This window comes from Panthera uncia (assembly GCF_023721935.1).
Source record: "Panthera uncia isolate 11264 chromosome C1 unlocalized genomic scaffold, Puncia_PCG_1.0 HiC_scaffold_4, whole genome shotgun sequence".
Taxonomy (NCBI): domain Eukaryota; kingdom Metazoa; phylum Chordata; class Mammalia; order Carnivora; family Felidae; genus Panthera; species Panthera uncia.
The window spans coordinates 37,777,516-37,794,340 of record NW_026057585.1 but is presented as its reverse complement, the minus strand read 5'-3'; the positions used below and the strand labels follow the sequence as shown (position 1 = coordinate 37,794,340).

The window sequence follows — 16,825 nt, the reverse complement described above, 5'->3', positions numbered from 1 at the left end:
ATGGAGGTCAAAAGTCCAAAATCAAGGTATTGGCAGGACCATGCCACCTCCAGAAATTCTATAGGAGACTCCTTCCTTTCCTCTTCCTGCCTTTGGTGGCTCTAGGTGTTCCTTAGCTTGGGACTATATCAACAGGATCTCTGCCTCACTGTTCATGTGATCATCTCTGAGCCACTATTTCTGAAAGAGACAGAGAGAGCAAACAGAGAAGCAGGGGAGGGACAGAGAGAGAGGGAAAGATGATCCGAAGCAGGCTGTGCACTGACAGTAGAGGGCCCAATGAGGGGCTCAAACTCACGAACTGTGAGATCATGACCTGAGCCAAAACTGGATGCTTAACTGACTGAGCCAGCCAGGCACCCCACATCTCAATATCTTTAACTTAATTATATCTAGACAATTTTGTTTGTTTGTTTGTTTGTTTGTTTGTTTTTTCCAGTAAAATCACATTCACAGGCTCTGGACATTAGTGTGTGATCACATCTTCTTTGAGTCCACATTCAATCTGTTACATGGAGTTCTGAGGAGAGAAGCAGCAAGATCTGACTTGTGTTTGAGCAGGTTCATTCCAGTTCCTGTGGTGGAAATGGACTATAGGGAAGCAGGACAACTGTCCAAGGGACTCCAACAGACCGTAGAACACAAAGCAATAATTTGGGTGAGTACGTGACCTGTACCCGAGCAGTAGTAATGGAGGTGGTGAAAAGGGGTTGGATTCTAGACACATTTTAAAAGTAGAGGACAGAATTACAAAAGATTTTAGGTGAAATGTAAAAGAAAAGGTAGAGTCAAGGGTGAATCCAAGGTTTAGGGGCTTAAATATTTGTGAGTTACTTTTGATGTATATGGTAGGAATGCCTCCTTTTCTATAAAGCTCGTATATTTGGGGTATTAAGGTCATTAGCTTGCCGCTAGTCTTTGCCCAGCGGGTCTCACGATGGATGTCATTTCCCTCCAACAGCTTTCTCTGACTTCAGTAGATTAGATCAATATGTCTCTATGCTCTGCACCCTAAGGTCAAGGTCATCCCTATTATACCCTTTTGGGTTGTTTTTTTTGTTTTTGTTTTTGTTTTTTTTTTGGTCATTTGTTTTAGTTTGCTTTTGCAAACTACCCCAGAAATTAGTGTCTTAAAACAAACAAAAACATGTCTCTAGCTCATGGTTTTGCAGATTGACAATTGGCTTCTCTTGACTGTGCTGCTGGTCTGGTCTGGGCCATGGACTTCTTGCTCTGGTCTGGACTTGATCTGGCATCTGCAATTATCTAGTGGGTCAGCAGCAGCTGCCTGATTCACAGTGGCCTCAGGTGAGATGGCTATGATGGCTGGGGTCTCTCTATGTCTCTCATCCCCCACAGGATGGCCTGAGTTTGTTTAGAGCAGTCAAAGTGTTCCAAGAGTGTAAGAGCAGAAGCTTCAAGATCTCTGGAAGCCTATGTTCAGAACTGGCACAATTTCTCCTCTGTTATTAGTCAAAGCAAGTCACAAAACCAGTCCAGAATCAAAGGATGAGGAGCTGGAATCTATCTATAGGAGAAGTTACCAAGTATTGTTGTGATTTTGCAATCTATAGCATCATTTAATATAATTGCTTATTTTTGTGTCTGTCTTCTCTGCTAACCACCCCATAAGCAGGGACAAAGGTTCTCCTGTTCACTACTGTATCCTGAAACAATAGACATTGAATACACATTTGTTTTTTAAAGAAATGAATGAGTGAAAGAATCAGGCAGTAGATGAACTGAAATGCAAGTCAGTCTGCAAATGTCATGATCACTTGATCTATCTCCATTCTCTTGAATCTGCATCAGAATCTTCATGTTTGGGGTGCCTGGGTGGCTCAGTTGGTAGGCTCAGGTCATGATCTCATGGTCCGTGGATTCAAGTCCACATTGGCTCTGTGTGACAGCTCAGAGCCTGGAGCCTGTTTCAGATTCTGTGTTTCCCTCTCTCTCTACCCCTTCCATGCTCATGCTCTGTCTCTCTACCTCTCAAAAATAAATAAAAACATTAAAAATTTTTTGAAAAGAAGAATCTTCATATACTCAATATCTGTAACCTGTATTTGCAGGTAAGGTAAATTATTGCTTCAAATAAAAAATCTGAATGAATGTGGACATTTGCAAGAAATGGTCAAAATAAGTATTTCTAAGAATTGTTTAAACATAAATATTTGGAATAACTTCTTAAGGCAGCTAGATATTCATTGGTTTTATGTTAGCCTAGAATAATAAATTATTTTAGATTTTTTTGGAATAGTTGTATTTGTATATGCAAGTTAACAATATACTTACATCTTGAGTTTGTAGCAGGTGTTATACAGACCCATTTTTCTTCAAGGTTTAGAGGTCAGGTAACTCTCTTTTTTGCATGAATCTACATGGGTCTCCTTTGGAATGCCTTGCAGAAACTAAAGTCTTTTGAAAGTATTCTTTTGTTTTTCACTGATGTTCATCTTAAAATCTAAAATTCAAAGGATTCATTAATGTTGATATGCCTTCCTTGTTAAACAATGCTATTGTCTGGGAAACTCCAAGTGTTTTACAAATGGAATACAGAAGCAAGTTGTTATCCTTTTTGCAGAGGAAACTTATAAGTGCCTTGGTGACAGAGATAAGAACCAAAATTAAAATCTCAGTGCTCAATCATTTTCACTAATGACATCATTTCCAAAGCCCCATCTATTTTTCTGTTGTTACTCCATGCATCAGGAAGAATTATTGAAGGAGAGCAGATTATGCCACCCCCAAATATTTCTTGGCATGAGGATTACTTTGGGCTAAAGGCAATCAAACCCAGGAAGAGCTCTTTACTCCAACTGCCTAAATTTACACTGGAGAAGGGCCTGTGCCAGGAAAGAGCCATCACCAGAGACACCTTTTTACCTAAGAAACTTGTCATTGTAACAGGGCAACCTTTGCTCTCCAAATGTCTCCTCTTCCTTCCTCTGGCCTTCCTTCTCTTTGTAGTCCCAAGCCCATACCCCTTATATCAGGGGGTTGTATAAGCTTCAATCGCCTGACTGCCTTTAGGACTCACATTTTTATGGGGCTCCCATATGTAGGAAATTAAATTTGGTTAATCTGCCTTGTAACAATTTAATTATTGGACCATCCAAAGAACCTAGAAGAGAAAAAGGGAAAGATTTTCCTCCCCTCCCTTACCTACCAGTTAACTCCTTTTAGACTCTCTTTCATGGTTCAAACCATCATTGATACGAACTTCTTTCGGCACTAAACCTGAATGTCTTCCAGAGCCTTATTGATCTAAGGACATCAACATGTTGTTTGTGCTGATTGTCTGTCTGCTGCAGTTAGTCTAATGAGTCTATTGGACTGTTCAATTCTGTGCTTGGTAGTGTGCTTGTGTTTTGTACTCCCTACATCAGAGATGTGGAAACACGGTAGTAATCTGAGAAGCCATTCAGTGAGAGCAGCTCCCAGAGAACCTTTAGCTCTCCAAAGACTCTTCTTTTTTTTTTTTTCAAGAACAAAAATTTTGGGGAAGTAAAAACACGGTGAGGAGCTTTCTAGGAGTCCTATCGATAAATGAAGACTTAAGAGTTCGGTTCCTTAGAAATTGGAGGGAAGGCATCAGAAAGAAGAAAGAAAAGTGGGCTCTGTATCGAGTAAATAGATTGTTGACCATTAGGAAGTTGCGTCTGCTTGGAAGCAAGCGCTGAGAGGAGTTAGGGGTCTAAGACTTCTGTGAGGAGTCCAAGCCTATGAAAGTCAAATGCTGGGAGAGGCAGGGTTGGGCAGGGAAAGCATCCAGGGTGTCCTGCCCTGGGCAACACAGACAGGCCTTAAGAGCCCCCATTATGCTTAGTCATTGTCTAAGAGGAGGCTGAAGAGGGCAATTGTGACAGTGCTGCTGGCTGGTGGCTGTCACTTCCCTCCGTCTCTTCGTGCAGAACCCCGAGGTTTTCCTAGAAGGGAGATCCATATGGTGCACCTTCTTGGCTGCCAAAGAACTGGAAGTTCTCTTAAAATATTGGGGACTAAATGCTGGGCTAACCCAAACCCTGTCACCCCCACTGGGCAGGAGGGAGGCAGTGGGAAGAAGGCAATCGAAAAATAATTTAAAAGAATCCTAATGTATTCAGTCATTCTGTTAATCAGCATAATTTTTTAATCATTGCGGTTTGCGTGCCCTTTTTGGAGGTTTTACTTGTCATTGTGTTTATGGGAAATTGACAGTTATTAATTGTTTTCAAGCTTGAACCAGTCCTTATTAGAATTCAAATATATTTCCCACTACTGGGTCCAATATCTATGTAATCATTTATCTTACAGTGAATTTTACTGTAAGTGTAATATTTACAAGAAGCAATTTGTCATTCTTGGGTTAAGTATAGAAACTTCGATATTTTCTTGGATAAATGTGTCAAAATAACTAAGATTCAAGCAACAGAAGAGAACAGGAAGCTTATAATACAGCATTTTGTATTAGACCTGGGAGGTTTGCTATCTGGTTTGAGTCCGTTATCGTTATTGTTTTTATAAATATGATTTTCCAATTATTAACCATCATTAGTATTAATGGCATTAATGCTGGTAATCTGTCTCGCTAAGGATTTCAAAGTGCTGTATTTTTTTATATGCTAAATGAGTTCCAGGGCTCCAGCAGTGATTCCCACCCTGATTTGCTACATCCCAAAGTCTCCAAACACAATTAATTTTAATTCATAGATGAATATGCCATTCAGCACTTTCGGTTAGGGAATGGGGTGGCAGAAACTCACAAACAATTTTGGAATATTTCAGCCCCCTAAAGACTTAAATCTCCAATCCAATCTTTGGCAACTACCTCCTCCTTTTCTCGCCCCGGGGATAGCACTCCTTGTCATTTAAACATTGCCCTATGTTTGTGTCCCCAGGGCTGGGGAGCCCTGATGAATGCTTGGGCGAGGAGTGCAGAGGCAGAGGGGGATGAAGATCTGAGGCTGACGCCCAGAGGTACACAGGATCTGTGGAGCTTGTGCCCCACGTCTTCCTTCCGTGAGCTGCTCCTCAGTTCTTTCTAACATTCTAGTCGCATCTTTCCCCATTTCCCACTCCTCCTGTGCTCTGAACATACTCAACTGATGGTCTCAGCCGGTTGTCTCTCTCATGCCGCCCCGCCTCTGTACCCATGTTCACTCCACCTGGCGCACACCCGCAGCCTCGCCAGCTTCCCTTACGTGTCCATCAGGGCCCACTCTGCCTTCAAGAGTCACACCCGGCATCGCCTCGTTTGTAAAGGCCTTCTCAATTACTCCAGCTGTGCTTTGCCTTCCTTGCCCTCTTTCCTCTGTACCCTTTTCCTTTGGACAGATGTCCAAAACCAGACTCAATCTGTTTACACACTTGTGTCCATCATCCCCAACAGAAACGAGAACAAGCATCATCTATTTTGAAATGGGTAGCCCTAGGTTCTTGCCCACAAAGCGCTTGGTGAATGTCTGTTGAATGAATGAATGAAGCCTTATTCCTTGTTCCAGTGCACCAGGGGCAAGCACCTGCGCATTGCTCTCTGAGTGCCTGCCACAGGATCTCTCACATACTGGAAAATCCAAGTGCATGCAAGTGCTGTATATAGTCATCTCCACACACTGTCTGGTGTATCCCAAACGAGCTTTCTCTCCACCGTCATTGAAATCTGGCTTTCCCTTGGCATTGCTGGCCTTCCTCTAGTTACTGGAAGAAAGTATTTCGGATAGAATAATTAAAACAACTATGAATTCCTGTGTTACTCTAAGTGTAAACTTGTTAATGTGTGAATGCTGCCAATAGTATGTGCGTTGAAAAAAAGAATGGGAAGCAGTAAAACATAGAAATAAATTTCTAATGGTGGCATTTCAGGAAATAGGAGAGGACAGATGGGAAGATATTTCTGGACAAGGAGCTTCTGGATGCCCTTCACTTTGTACCACACAAGCCATTTCCTGTTCCTGTACAGAAGGTTGGATCTGCTTGCTACAACACTCTCTAGCTCTCCTGAGAATAGTACTTCTATTTCTGTCTTTTATAAAAAGGTAGAAGCACTAGCCCTTCTGGTTGTCAGAGACCAGGAAGGAGCCTTCCTCATGTAATGGCAAGAAAAACCAAGAACAAAGAAGTCATCTTTTTTTTTTTCCCTGCATCCAATAGAAACCATAATAACACTTCCCAGTTCAGAGAGAGACAATCAAGTTCAATGGAAACAGGTTTATAATAATTAAACAAGAAAAGCTTATACTGATTAGGTATTTACCCAGTTGCTCTGCTGAGCCCTTTCTTCTATTCCTTACATCAACTGTATAATAAAAGTCATTTTTTATCTCCATTTTGCACACAAGTTCAGCAATTCGTCCATGGACACAAAGCTGAAAATTGCCTGAGTCAGCACTGGTGCCTAGAAAGTTGTGACTCAAATCCTCTGGAAGCTATCCCCTGGTATGAGGAAGGGGACACCTAATTAAACTTACATGTCAATATACAACCTAGCACTACCTGAACTGTCATTATAGTCCCATATATGACAAGACATTTACATTATGTTTATTTCACCTCCTTTTATTTCATGAAGGTACGGAAGACGTTACAGTTTATGGGTCCATTTTTTACTTCAAACAACAGATATAGAGAATATAAGTTCTTTACTATTATTTCCAATATATTTTCACACACATTTATGAAAGATCTAAAATATGTAAAGGACGCTTTCAAAATATTTGGGGAGAGATTTTAAAAGAGAGTATTTGGTCCCTGACTCCAAAGAGTTTTACAATCTGAAAAGTCACATTAAGACCTCAATAACATTCCAACTCCAGTCTGTGTGCAAACTGTGTCCAAATTGATATCAGAAACCTGAGAACTCACCCGTCCCCTCAGAGAGCAATCAGACCATTGGATGTCAGAGACATAAAATAACTATTGTCTTCACCCTGTTACTTTCAAGCAATTGTTTCCTAAACACTGTTATAGTCACTAAATCTGCACACTTCAGAAATTCCAGATCTTCACTAGATCTCATGAAAATGTGTGTTGGCATTTTCCTTTAGATTTCCTTTAAAGTATTACTTCTGTCCATCAAGTCAGAGTTCCTGTAAGTGTGGTGTGTTGAAATTGTTTCTCTTTCCTGACAGGATGCGGATTCCCAAAAGCAGCAAACATCTGACTGGTCTCCTTACTACTCTCTGCAAATATCCCACACATGTGTATGTTGAGAGTTTTAATGTCATTTGTTGAAATATATTTAACCAATGTCATTTGGTTCACACCAAGTTAATAATGGCTTCCCCAAGGCTATGATCAATTCAGTCAACCAGCTGGTTTGACTGATTTTTCCTTTGAATTGACCTAATTGCCTGGCTGTTTGGGCATCCGCAGACACCTTTACACAAAGGGAAGGCAGGCTTCCCGTTAACTTGCTAAATGAGGGTTATTCTTTTCTCCTGAGATCTGCCACGACTTACTGAGTGACTGTTGGCAAGAGTTACAATCATATTGTGCTCCCTCTTTCTCATTTTAAAAATGGGAATAAGAATATATAAAGCTCTGATGATACTAAAGGGAAAGGCAAGTAATCACAGTATGTTTAAAGACACATCTGCATTGTAGTGAAAGAAAGATTTCTTGTCTTCTGAAATGCCAGCAAAAGACAACATGAAGTGGGGAAAGAACCCAATTAGCAGCCTAAGGAGATTACAAAACAACACATTTCCTTTCAGTTGTATATTTGGGTCCTTTCGAGGAATTAATTAATTAATTAATGCTGTTTTCTTCTTGCACTGCAATATACACCACTACCTCTTTAAAAGTTAACAGGGATTAATTCTCTTTCAAAATAAATATTCTACTTAACAAATTGTCCACGTTCCTTCACTGGCACGTTCGTCAATCAAGTCACAGCTCTGCTCTCATTCAAAACTCCGAGTTTTATCCAAATGTGTTTACCTGGCAACTAATAAGAGATTTTCTGCCTACCCTCTAAAATCCTGATGACAAAACAGAAGGACTCATAACACGTTCACAAAAATCGGATCAGCCGGAGCATCAGCTAATCTGGGTATATTTTTCCCTCTGATTAACCAGTTCTTAATGACAACATTTCTTATCTTACAACTGTGACATGAAGAGGGAGCTGTAGCTCTTCTGAGACACAGTTCTGCAAGAACCAGCTTATACACGCTCTCCGATCTCGTGTCTGTTTCTCTTTCTCTCTCTCCCTCTCTTGCGCTGTCCCTCATTCATTCACTCTTCCATCTTTTTGCCATTGTGCCAGCTCAATTTAAATGTATCTGCTCTGTATCTGTTCAAGTGGAGATAATCCATGCAAATCAGGAGCAGTGGTTCTCAGTGCTTGGTTCACAGAGAGGACTCAGCTTGAGGAGGTCACTCGCTCCCAGCCGCTCCTCCCATTATATTTTTCCCCTTATTGCAGAACTGCTGTATGTATACAGTGACTGAAAGGACTCAATTTACTGCAACTGCTGCCTGGCTTTACTCACAACTTTTTTTTATAAAGGAACTTACCTCCATCTGTCTTTTCAAGGTAGGAAGTCTGATTCTTCTAAAGACGTGTGTAATGCCTCCACTGTCTGCTCATTATCAAATGTCACTTGAATGCTTTATATTGTTGCTGGCATTAGGCACAAATGCTGCTGATTCCAGGTGCCTCACGCTTTTGTTACTTAACCGAATAGGTACAATTGTTTAAGTGTCGGGTGTTGTAATGTTTATTTTCCCTGCAGCCAGCTTCAGGTTTACAATGTCAGAAAGATTACAGTGCCCACTCTCTAATCTAGAAATACAATCCTCTATCAAGTTTTCCCTCTTAAAAAAAAAAAATAGTCTCTCAGTATGCTTTAACTTATCATGCATCCTGGCCAAAGCATAGTCAAGTGTAGAATTCAATCGTGGTAATTTTTGCTTTTTAACCTGGAACCAACCTGCAGCGTTTTCTGGGAAAAAGAACTAACTGTTGAAATGTTTTTAACAACAGCAAGAGAAGGATAGATCTTACCTCATTCTGCTGCAAAGCAAGAAGCTGAGGGCCTTATTGCTAACAGGCCTGTCAAATAGATTTATTCTTCACAATTTACAAATTGTTACTAGGCTATGCAGAAGTATTACAATTAGTTAGGATTCAGTTACTGTGATTGTACAGGCGATTATTTATTGTTTTGAGGTTGAAATTAGATTATAAAAAAGTTTAATGTTGCAAGCCTAACAAAAAAGCTTATGTTTGTATAACACTGTTTGATGTCATTTTTTAAGACTGATTTTGATAGCCAAATGGTTACGTTTAGATTAAAAATGCACGTAAGAGGCTAACAGATTTGACAATATACATGCTGATTTATGAAGGCAATTTCTGGGCTTACATTACTTCATATGTGTTTCCTTGAAGTTACTCGTAATAATACTTTAATCATTCCTTCATCATTTCAATCTTAAAACATACTACATGTCATAAAATCATAGACTCAAAAATCTCTTTTTGATTAGTACAAATATAATTATAACATTCCAGTTACAATTTAGTTTTCAATAATGTAATATGTCTTTGAACGCCCTCCTTATTAATATAATTTTACATTTATTACCTTATTTTTCTACGAAGCTTTGACTTGTAGCTACGACAAGACTATTTAATCTCTTGTATGGCATAGAATTGAACATAAACAGTAAACAAAGTTGACAGTCCTGAAAAGAAGAAAAAATGATCCTCTGGTATACTGAATAGTTCTGATGACATAAATCTTAGATTTCATCTTCCAGGTAGATACTTGTAGTTAGTGGAGTTCAAGGGAAAAAATTTATTATCCACATAAAATATCTCAGTGCCAGAAATGTGCAGTTCTTTTTCTTTTTGATACAGACTCCTCTACTGAAAAAAAAAAATGCACTCTGATTTTTGAGTACAGTACAAGGCATGAAGCCCTGTCATTGTTAGCATAAAGAAGACATCTACACAAGTATTACTGTGCAGAGGGCAATCTTTCTGTCTCTGGCATTTGTTAGGTTACTGTACATAGAATTTAACAGATGAATATGTTCTGCTTCGTGGCATTTTAGTGATCCTATTGGTATGCAGGCTAGTCTGCTAGGATAGCAACAGAAAAAAAAAAAAAGGATATATGTTTTATAGCAGTGGGTAATAAAAGCCCTACGCAGTGAGAGAAGAAGAATTGGACTCCTTTTTTATGCAGTAATTAGAATTTCCTTAAAACTCTTTGAAATACTGAGTGGTAAAGTAAACTGAGGCTTCCCAGGAAGGGCTCATTGAATGCATCTATTCGAATCATGTAGTTGCCCATGAATATCTTCTTCCCAGACACTGTCTCACTGGAGGATTCCATTCACATCTTCAGTATTACAGGGAAAGAAATGGATTCCTCACTAATGGTAGAGGGTGATTCTTTCATATTTAAAACGAGTTTGAGAAGGGCACCCGACACAGGAAAACCTTAACAGATGGAAAGGTGTGTGAGATCGCCTGGTTGTGGGAACTTCACACTAGTGCGAAACCGAAGGATGCCCTTTCAGAACAAAGGAACGCCATGCAGTCAAGCTGAGGATAGATATAAAAAGTGGCCAGGGAGATCTTTTGGGGAGAGGGAAAATGCAAACTACTAGGCATTCCCTTTTCAGCCAAATTACCAGCAGCTGATAGGTATGACGGCATTTCCCCCACGGAATATCAACCCATCATTTCACAGTTATTTCAAAATCACATATCTTATAGACTTTCCCATTTGTTTGTCAACCTCCTAGGAAACTCTCCAAAGACCCAATAACCTGTATGCCTTGAGTTAGCTTTTACTGTGCATCCTAAATAAAATGGTCACAGCCTTTAACTCTGGGTTTCTTTTGCTTCATCTGTAAACTTGCCATTCCTCTAGTAACTCATTCAAGAAACTGTTCAAGATAAGTTACATTTTACTCCATTTTAGTGTGCCTTGCAGCAGAATCTATAGAACTGGTAACCCTTGTAGCTGTATATAATACCATGTTGTTATTCCCACCTGGCTCTTTTCTGCTGGTTTTACTGAGCGCAGTTAAAAAGATAAATTATCATCTTAAAGGGATGCCATGGAGGGTGTTAATAAGTTCTCTAACTTCAGGAGTGTTCAGAGGTGCCAGAGAAACTTGCGTCCCTGCTTGAGGGAAAATGATGTGCTTCATCAGCAGACATTCAATGCCTATATCATCTGTAGACATGCAAAATTTCTCAAGAAGGCTTGTAGCATGCCATACATATTTTCTAAATCTTGAAACTATTGCTGTGTGTGGCGTGATCATAATTTTAAGTGAAAACTCAGCAGATACTAATTGGCTTATCTGTATTAATTTAATCTGCACGACACTGTGAGGTCTAGAGAACCATCATCTTCATTTCGCAGATCAAGACATCAAGGTATAGGGAGGTCCGGTAAGTTAGTCAAGGCTGCACAGTTGTCGTAGGACTGGGATTTGAATCCATTTATTCGGATACTGGCTTCAAAACATCACACAACAATGCCTCCCTGGCTAACAAGCTCAGATGACTGTACGTAATAAGGATACTCCCCACCAGTAGCCAAAGTGTTTGTATTTACCCATTTGTGGTCTTGATTGACACGTCCGATTCTGATTTTTCAACTCGCATCATAGCTCTTTACTTTGTCTGTAGTACCATTGTAGCAGAGGGTTTTTTTCTTTTGTTTTGTTTTTGTTCCTTAGGTGTTTCATTTAATGCATGCCAAGAACCCTATAGAACATTTGCCACTTACCTCAAGGAGTTAAGAACTAAATCAGGTCTGTGATTGACTGACTTGTCTACTGGCAGCCTTAGAAGCGCTGCCCCCACCTTTACTTTTTATTTTATTTATTTTTTCTGTCTAAAGAACAAGATTGACGTCTCTTTATACGTTTGGAATTCTTCAGTGGTGTAAAGTGCTTGGTAAGGATGGAAATTAACCTGAGGCTTTATCTAACTACCTTTCCTTGCAACTCCATTGAAGTTCTGGTAACAATTAAAATTTTCATGCAAACAACTGTTCCCATCAGAAAAAAATACATTCTTCTGTCTTGTCATATTATTCTTCAAAATCTCCTGGGTAGTGAAAGGAAGCCTTCTCCCTTGCCTTTCTTTCTATTGGGTGCATGTGAATGAAAATTTCCCAAGTTGAAATGTACCAGCACATTAGAAAAGCAGAGAAAGAAAACAAATGGAAAAAATGCTGAAGTGAAAATGCATCTTTAAACGGTCGGACTCTGAAACACTGAAATAGTTATCTGTCCTTGTGTTAGAAGGTGTCACCTCCTTAAGGAGAAATGAGCAAGAACAGGCCCATACAGGGGAGCATTTGTGGCTTTACTTCTGTCTGTTTATTTGGGATAGCTTGAACTGTCTCCCACTGTTTTTCTGTGTGGTGTGAAAAGATGAACTATTATACATGTAACTCACAGGAATCCGATTCGAAGACTGTGTTCATTTGACCTTCGAATATCCAGTATGTAATGTACACAAAAGTCTGAACAGCACCAACACATAATCAAGTGGCAGAAATGTGGGGAACATGGGTCAGTAGCAATTGAGCAAACTACACATTTCTCTAGTAACGAATGAAAAACAATTTTGATGCCATTCTGTGATACCAGCATTCTTTTTAGATCTTATTTGAAGTATCAGGCAGATGGACTGCCCTATATATCCAGAACCCCTATCGGCTGTTAGGCAGAAAGGCTGAGAACCTATCTTTAAAGTTATTTTAATATATCAGTTTTGCCCGGATTAGCTAAATTCAACATCGACCATTGGTACGGGAAAGGTTGGGAATTAATTTAAATTTGAGCTTACCCTCCCATCATCTCTTGCTGAGTGAGTTCCTTAGCCTGTGAGACATTCCTTTCAGATTTGATTTCTCCATTACTTGGATGATATTCCTACTTTGAAAGAAAAAGAGGGGGCAGGAGGAGAACAGAGCTTGGTGGCTATGAGCTATGTGTTGATATAAACAAAGAAGTTAAAACTGACCTAAAACCATTTGAAGAATGTGTCCCTTGTTGCTAAATTCTTCAGCGTCATAATTCAGTTTCCTATCTAAAAAGATGTCACTTTTCTGAAATTAAAAATAAAATCCAAAGATTTTGCTCACTGTGGAAAGCTTGTGATATGAGCAAAAAATACTCAGATAAATTAATCCTCAAATGTGTTAACTGGACAGTTAGCCACATATCCAAGCTCAAAAACAAAACTTCATGGGCAAATAAGATCTATAGTTTGGAAAACAAAGCCAACACCTGTAAAAAGCCTTAAACTAGGATTGGAAAGTCTGTTTGCTTACAGCTGCTGTTACATACATTACTTTTCTATCAATCTTCTTCCAGAAATATTAATTAAGTGCCCTTCCCACAGTCCCTGAGACCTCTTCTTTGTATCGTCACAGCACCTACTGTATACATTACACAAGTCAGCCTCTGCGTTCTTTCTCATATTTCCCTGGTTGTTTATGGGTCATACTCTTATATGCTGAGTAGCTTATAAACTACTTAAGGGTAAAAATCATATGTATTCTGTGTCCTTTGTAGAACTTGGCTCAGTGTGAGGGCCAGAGAGTGGTCTTGATTAATATTTGAATGATAGATTGAATTTTTTAATATCTAGTTAGCTTAGGATATATATATATATATATATATATATGTATGTATGTATAAATTTGATTTGTCTCAAGGGCAAGACAAGGAACATCTATCCATTCAAAACATTTCTTAAGACTTTGCTATATTCCAGACACTGGACCCATGCTGTGACTGCATATGACAGTTTACATGTGCTCAGGTTTAAAGAATAGCTACTGGAAAAGAGTTTATTTCAGTAGATAAAAATTATATCTATATCTATACATACATGATATATACGGCATATATATGGCATATATATATATATATATATATATGATTTCTAAGTTTGGAACTTAAAGGTGAAGGCAAATGATGGGAGAAGTAAGGTGAAAGGTGAAAGCAGGAGACAAATGAAAAAGACAAAGAGAAATAGGGCAAAAGATGGTGAAAGAATCAGGAAGGGAGACATGTCTTGATCCATGAGGAGGGAAGGGTTTTGAAGATTTTAAAGAATTCAGACCTTGACGTTTCTCATGGACGACAGTTTACAGCTTTGTAATTCCTATCGCTAAATGTCCATACACTATAAGAGGACTAGAAAAAAGTAATTAATCTCAAAGAGAAATTATTCACTGACCTGAAGTTTTGTCTCCCTCCAAATGATATACTAAGCGGGGTTGGGGTCCTAAGTAAGTATGAAAGCAAAGAAGATATAAGGTGGGTTTTAAGGCAAACTGCAAAACAGTCAATCCAATAAGAAATCCCACACAGAGAGTTTACAACCATAAATCAAATTCTGGAAGGAATTTGGCAAAATCCGGTATTACTCAGGCAGACAGACATCAACACCTAAGCAGGGTGAGGACGGAGCCTGTCAGAGGAGTGGGCAGCTTCAAAGGTGCGATTGTCAGCCAGCATGCTCCTGGAAAAAGGCTGGAATACGTGGATTTAGACATAGGTTTCAGGAAGCAGTGTTGCTAGAAGTGAAACAGGAGAAGCAGTTTGGGGTTCACCAACCTGCGGAGAAAGCAGGTTCCCCGTCTATCCGCTTCTGGGTCCCAGAACGCAGGGGAAATAAAAATCTCCCAGTTCTTCAGAAGATTCTCTGTGAAGGCTCTAACCACATGGCCGCCCCTCCTCACTGACCCGGGTACTCTGGACTCATGCTACGGGCATGTGGTGGTCTCAGCACTTGGTCATTTCATTTTTCTGCTCTTAGCCATGGAGATGGTAAAGACTATTTGTGAGCTTCTTCTGTTAGCAAATGAAAAGCCATTGCATGCTGGCCGCCGGGATTTTGTTGGATTCGGTAAAGGTGACTGTACATGCGTTTTTCTAATTAATGAAGAAGATAGAGGACCACATTTTAGAGTCAACATCCTTATTGGAAGACAAAAAACAAAAGCATTTAAAATCTTGTGAACTGAATTTAGAGAGGAAGCGTAATGAAACAGAGCACTAGCTTCAGACAGACAGTCCTAGGTTGGAACCCCAGCGATTGGCAATAGTATTTAATTTCTCTAAGTTACAGCTTCCTTATCTGTAAACTAGAAATTTAAAAAAAATGCACTTTAATGTTTCTCAGTTTTATAGTAAAAAAACTAAATAATATCTGCTATATACCCCAAACAATGCTGAGCTTATGGAAGACTTTTGACAAGACTTCCCCATATTCGGTTTGTTTTCTGCCCAAAATCAAATTTACATTACCTTGGATCCCTCCCATGGACATAAGCATTTGGATGTTTAATGGCTTAATTTTAATCTGTAGCTGAAAAAAAAAAGAAAAGAGATTCATGGGACAGCAAAGCACTGATACTGTTACTAACATAGTATCTGAAGATCATGATACTTAAAATTCTCAGGTCTTGTCTTATGGCAGTGAGGCCAGTCATAACCATGAATAGCAAATGCTCAAAGAAAGATGCTTCTTATGCTAGGGGTTATATCTGTAATTTTGATTAAAATTAATATTTTCGCCTACTTCTGCTTCTCAGGTCCTGACAATATCCTTAAGGCCTGATGCCTAATGACCAACATGTGTTAATTTCTACAGCTTTTTAAGTGGCCGGCAGGTCAGTGCTCCCAGGCATTTCTGTAATTGGCACTCGCAGCAAAGTTTGCTGAATTCCTTCTGAGTAGGTTCTGTGCGTCACTCTGAATTTCCAATACCAACATTCAAAAGCCAGATTGAGAACTTTTGGAAGGATTGACTAGGGATTAGTCTAATATAAAATCCCTCCTAAGAGGACTCCGATTTTTAGCTCTTTGTGTGTGCGTGTGAGATGTGCAGAGAGCCCACGTCAGAAAAAAAAGAATAGAAAAAGCACGGGGACATGAGAAAATCAGGAGGACGTTTCACAGCTTTGTAGGATTTTCCGATTTCTTTGGAAACTATGTAAATGAATTCCTTAAACACAGACTGTCATTGATTTTTCCTGATGTTCATTGATCCCCTCGTCATTGCTTCATGTATGTGTTCTCCCAAAACATCTAGTATCGATATTTCTCTCCCTCAACTCTGTCCCAATCCATTATAAGTATATCATTAAAACCTGTTTAATTTCCTATGAAAGATTGTATTAAGTGCACTTTTAGTGTAATTATGTCAACAGTGGAAGATAAACACGTATTAGGCAGTGCAAAATGCTGATTATCTGTCAAGGTAAATCTGTTTATTTGAGATATAGCAATCTGACAACCCCCTGGTGTTAGCCGGGAAAGTACATTCTTGTTCCAGGTACAGTTTGGTGGGGTTTGACAGCAAAATGCTCTCCATGGCCTCCTGCTGTGGCATAAGCTTCATTGTATGTAAACCCATATACATGTGTATCTGTGTAATAAAATGCAGACATGTGGATCATGTGTTTTAGACATATGCGATATGCTTACATTCTGGTGTTTTTGTACATGTAGAAAACAAAAATGTAAATTGACAAGTTCAAGAGAGGGGAGAGTGGGTTACAGGATTAGCCTGCGTTTTAGTTTGTGTCCAGGACAGGGATTGCCCTCATTCGTGTTGGCTCGGAACCGTTTGCATTAATCCCCAGAATAAAGGAAAGAGCCGGTGCAAAGAAGGGGAATCAAGGAAATAGGTCTGGTACAGGATGTTGACCAATTCTCGATGCACACATGCTTCTTTTATTCTTTTCACTTTTATCCTTGAGGTAGTAGTTTCTAAATATATCCTACAAATGCCACTGACTGCCAGCTGCTATTGGGCACAAAGTTTTTGTTTAATGAGATGAAA

At 39.4% G+C, this 16,825-nt stretch overlaps 2 long non-coding RNA genes across 3 annotated transcripts in view; one reads left to right on the top strand and one right to left on the bottom strand.

Moving 5' to 3' along the window:
• Positions 1 to 16,825, bottom strand: part of LOC125912472 (uncharacterized) — a 95,549-nt gene that overhangs the window by 55,770 nt on the left and 22,954 nt on the right. The window lies entirely within an intron of this gene.
• The window catches only part of LOC125912470 (uncharacterized), a 400,306-nt gene continuing 391,769 nt past the window's right edge, over positions 8,289 to 16,825 (top strand). For both annotated transcript variants that reach the window (XR_007454756.1, XR_007454755.1), the window contains exon 1: positions 8,289 to 8,518. This is a non-coding gene — a long non-coding RNA (uncharacterized LOC125912470). The remainder of the gene's footprint in view (positions 8,519 to 16,825) is intronic.